This window comes from Monopterus albus, unplaced genomic scaffold (genome assembly GCF_001952655.1).
Source record: "Monopterus albus unplaced genomic scaffold, M_albus_1.0 scaffold38.1, whole genome shotgun sequence".
Classification (NCBI taxonomy): domain Eukaryota; kingdom Metazoa; phylum Chordata; class Actinopteri; order Synbranchiformes; family Synbranchidae; genus Monopterus; species Monopterus albus.
This window is the reverse complement of record NW_018127918.1, coordinates 1,403,725-1,408,706: the sequence shown is the minus strand read 5'-3', so window position 1 is coordinate 1,408,706 and position 4,982 is coordinate 1,403,725. Positions and strand designations below refer to the sequence as shown.

At 37.2% G+C, this 4,982-nt stretch overlaps 1 protein-coding gene across 2 annotated transcripts in view; it reads left to right on the top strand.

The window, feature by feature from the left end:
* The window catches only part of kcnj6 (potassium inwardly rectifying channel subfamily J member 6), a 25,138-nt gene that overhangs the window by 9,339 nt on the left and 10,817 nt on the right, over positions 1-4,982 (top strand). The window contains exon 1 of one of the 2 annotated variants that reach the window (XM_020598368.1): positions 1,184-1,360. The exons of the other annotated variant lie outside the window; for it this stretch is intronic. The gene's annotated coding sequence lies outside the window, so the exon portion shown is untranslated. Of the gene's footprint in view, positions 1-1,183; positions 1,361-4,982 lie in introns of those variants that run through there. 2 annotated transcript variants of the gene reach the window in all.

Below are 4,982 nucleotides of genomic sequence, written 5' to 3'. Positions count from 1 at the left end.
TTACATTGGTAATGTAGGACACGGTGATATACTTCTTACTCCCACCATCCTCCACAGGCCTAGTGCATGCTTAGAGAAATTTGAAACGTCAAGCGTTTTGATGACGGTTGACTTGTATTCTATTATACATTTCTTTTCTTTAATTAGATAACCTTCATATTAATAATGGTACATACACATGCAGAGATCTGGATATGTTGGACCCCTTAAAGAACTCCGATGATTTTACCCATCAAAGTTTGTTTTCAGGTTTTGTTTTCACATATACAGTAGTATATGTGAAAAAAGTTGTCTGGACAGAGTACTGTCTCAATGAGACCTCTTGGTTAAATAGCTAAATGACAAACAAGTGAAGTCAATAATTAGACATAGCAACCTCCCACTAAAATATGAACTGGGGAGGGGAAGAGACAGAGAGAGAGAGAGAGAGAGAGAGAGAGAGAGAGCATCCAGGATAGCTCTCAGAATCAGCACCATGGACAGCTCTATATTATGAGATTCTTTATCCTATAACAAAATATCATGTTTTATAAGCTCTCCATACATTTTGTATGTAAATCCCTCATCTGTAAAGTAACTAGAAATTTAATCTGTCAAGTTGTAATGGAGTAACTAGCATATTTCCCTCTCAGTTTTAGTGGAATACAAAGTGGCAAGAAAGAAAATGTGTACACAGGTACAGTACTTTGTAAAATAAAGGTTAATCAATAATAACCAAGGATGTTTTTTTAAGCTGCATTGATAATGAAAATAATTGTTGGCTGCAGTCTTACAGTTTCTGTGATAGACTAATGATACCTTGCCCTTGGTTTTCTATGTGTTTTTTAAGGAAGCAGTTTGATAAACCGCTTTTCAAAAACGACCACAGTATAACACCGGGACTATGTAAAACTTCTGAGTCCCTCTACAAGGCAAGGGACAATAAATGACATACTGTAGTTGATCCTGTGCTTTAGTGGTGCACTAGACAAAAATGGTAGGCTATGTCTTCGATCTGGGGTTTGGGGGACCCCCGAGAGTCTGGAGACCTGTGGCAGTTGGCCGCTTTGCTCGGAGGTAATTGAGCCTTGCTTATCACTACCCATTTCTCCGCCTCTCTCTCTCCACAGTGTTTCTCTTCCTCTCTCTGTCTCTCTCTCTCAGTGCTCACCTATGTCTCTCTCCCAGCTGAGGGGTGGAGGCTGACGGCCGATGCCTTTTCTGTGGAGACGATGGAGGAAAGGGGGAATTAGTAGCTGATCTTCAGACGATGTTCGCAGAGCGACTTGATAATCAGAAACTACAGCCTTAGCAGAGAATTTTCATGGGACCAAAGCGGCTTAAAATGACCCGGAGAGTGAACATTGATCAGCTGCACAAGGTATGCACCTTTCCCTTCGCTGTTCCTTGTAGAGATGATAGCTTGTTAAATGCAATCGTATGTTATATGAGGGACGGAGGGGGTGGATAGTTACATAACAGTGCAGGGCGAATCAGAGATTAATTAAGAGGATAAGCAGTACTGTGCAATAAATCATCTGGATATGAATATGAATATTAATCACAGAATAGCCGGGTTTCTCCTGTGACATGATGAAAGAAAAGTAGCCTGTCAGATGAAAGAAATTGGAAGGTGTTGAAGACAATGTTCCAGGCTGTGGGAGCCTGCAGGCCTCACATCATCACAGGACTACAGCACAGATAAGGCTACTAAACGACTCGTACTGGTGCATATAAGGGTAGAAAATGAGCCGGCATTATGAGGCTATTAGGCTGGATCACCTTCATTTCCATGACAACGGGAAATCTGCTAGTTTGCTCTATTTCCTGCAGATGCACCTGATCCCAGCACAATCATTTAGCCTAGCCTGCTCTATAATAAAATCCAGTTATTGTAAATTTAAAACACAAGTGCTCTCCATTAAATATGTTCAGGCTAACAACAGTGGGGCAGGTTATCCGCTAGCCAATTCAGATGAATTCTTTTTGAAGTTATTATTAAACAAGGGTAGTTAAAAGAAGCAGTAGGCAGATTATTTTGACCAGATCTGGCTTGTGTATGTCATCTGACCTAATGGACATTAGACCTTTTGCTACCACTGTGATAGGCACAATTTATAGGCTTTAGATGCTGTAGTTAATAGATTTATTAATAGTTAATAATGCTTTGTAGATAAATTATAAGCGAATAATAAGAACAGCCTTTGGGTTGCCAGGTTGTGGAAAATCCTCCTCCAGCACAACACTTTGTGTGTATTTTTAATGAGTTTATTTCATTAGAAAGATTCTTTGGCCCTCCCTCTGGAAAAAACGCCTCAGGACATCTGGACCTAAATCCATTTATAAGCTGCTTATTAACATTTACCACTGCTGATCTGATGCACTGTGGAACCCATGATTTCTATAATATTTACAAATGCAAGTTACTGAATAACATTTGGCTTTGGGTCATTACAAAGTGAGCACCCCAAGATCATTTATTAATGTCATACTAACATTAGAAAGTTTAAAACCCCATGTACCAACATCTACAGCTGCATTATTATTGAATAGAACCACACATCCATGCTATTACAAGATCATTTTATTTAAACAGGGCACACGGATGCACCGGTGTTCATCTGCTCATCATACCTACTTCATGGCATAAACAAAGTTGATTAATGAAACTTTATTTGAATTATTTATTTGATCTTATTGAGCTCGTGATCTTTTTCAACAGAGAGCTGAGAACAAAGAACATTCATAATTCAGCACAAACAGCATATTACATAAGGTCAGACAACTACAATCAATAAAGAATGAATATTAAAAAAACACAAGAGTTATATTAAATATCATAATAAACCTTGAAAATTGCCAATGGGAAAAGAAGAATTTTGCTTATTCTGACTAGATTAAATGAGAGATATGATATTTAGTAGATTTAACAGTTTCTTAGATGAACGTCCAGAGATGATTCAAATATCAGCATAAGAAAGAGCCAGTGGCTCACAACAGTAACTAATAGCTAGTTTTTATTTATTATAAAATGCCTTCTAATTAATGTGAAAGTGTTAACTTTAATAAAGTGATCTAATTATTCTTGGTAGTGGCTTTCCTTTTAGGATTACAGATTATTTATTTAATCACTAATAATTACTTATCATCCCAGTTAGTCTGTAGACTGTATTCACAAGTAAATAGCGAGGAACTCTAAAGAAAGCAATATTCAAATGAAATCTGTCATTTCACACCAGCCAGTTATTCTATAGTTTAAGTAGATCGTGTGTAATACGTGCAATTTTCTCTAATAAAACCTGCCACAATTTAAACCTTAATTGTTGTTTCTCATGAAAGTTGTTTCGTCTTTCATAAATTATAATTCCTACTGAAACCACATCTTATCCAATAAAAGGTTAGTTGCTTGGGTTTATTGTAGGCTCAGCCAAACAAACTAAGACTGAAGTTTGTCATATTACCCAGTTGAGTGTGCAACCGGCTTTGCAGCCACAGGAGAACGAAGAGTGTTCTTGACCGTCACTATAGTGTCTCATAGTTGTTCTCTGGAGGATGGATCCTGGAAGTCACACAGTGTTTAGGTTGGTAACGTGATTCAACACCCACCAGAGCTCTACCTGCTTAATATAATGTTTCTACCAGTCACAAACTAATAGCAGCTGTTGTGAGTTTCACTGAGCCTTTTGTTACTAATGAGAGTGTATCTCTCGAGAAAAGGGAGTGTGAGGGCTGTAAGGGCGTAATTTACACTGGGGTTGTCGGGGGGGTACGTTCTTTCCCTTCTTAAAATCCTATTTTTGTCCCCTCAGTTTAACAGTTTCGCTTTATTTTTCTTACCACTGTGTTTCCAGTGAACTTACCACTGATTAACTAACTAAATTTTTTACTTAACTAAACTGTTTCTAGTTGCACCACAGAAACTAGGAGGAGATCAGGACTGGGTTGTGGTCATAAATCTATTATTGAGTCTTTCTTAAGGTCTTAGTAACACTTGCTGGTTTGAAGGAAATTATTTACTTCAATATAAATTTGTTAAATCCTAACAAGCACACAGGAACTGAGGAGTTTATTAACACATTATATAGATGCAGTTTATACCCAAAAATGACAAAACCAAGTAGATTAACAACCCAGCATGCAACACTAATAGATAATATATTTACTAATAATATTGATAGCAAAATGTCTAGTGGATTACTTATAAATGATATTAGTGATCATCTGCCTGTATTTTTTGGTTATGACTGCCATGTTAGAAATGAAAGGCCAAAAACAAATCTTTTTTTATAGGAGGGTGATGAACAAACATGCTGTAAGGAGGCTAAAAGATGACTTTATGGGGCAAGACTGGGAAGCAGTTTACAAAGAGGAAGACTTAGACAAAGCATATGAGCAATTTTTAAATATATTCATGAAAGTATATGACAATTAACAACCATGCAACATGTTCTTTGTTTGTTTTGTTTGTTTGTTTTATTTGTCACACTGGGTAGTGGAAACACCATTCACTTTCAAGTAGCTCCAAGGTTGGTAAATCCAACCGGTGATCACTGCCTCTTCCCCCCACAGGACCACATAGTTTCCCAAAGTAGAAAAATTAATTCCAACAGATAGCGTAGCACCGATAATAACATCATGGGTCATTAAAATCCTCTTGTTAACCCACAACACATCACATGTGGTAGACACGCTGGCTTAAATAAATTGATTAGAAACAGTACTGTGCTAGAGTAACTACCCTCAATAATTTATGGATAATGATACACCGGTCAATAGATTTGAGGATGTAGTTGAGAAGTTTAATAGGTTCTTTGTGAATGTTGGTCCTGGTTTAGCAAGAAGCATTTGTACAGATGATACATCCGTCACTATAAATATTAATACAATCGAAAGGAACATGAGTTTTATGTTTTTGAAGCCCATAGTTGAAAAGGAAATTATAGAGATAGTGGATAAATGTGGTAACAAAGCATCTAGTGATAGTGATGGTATCACTATGACAA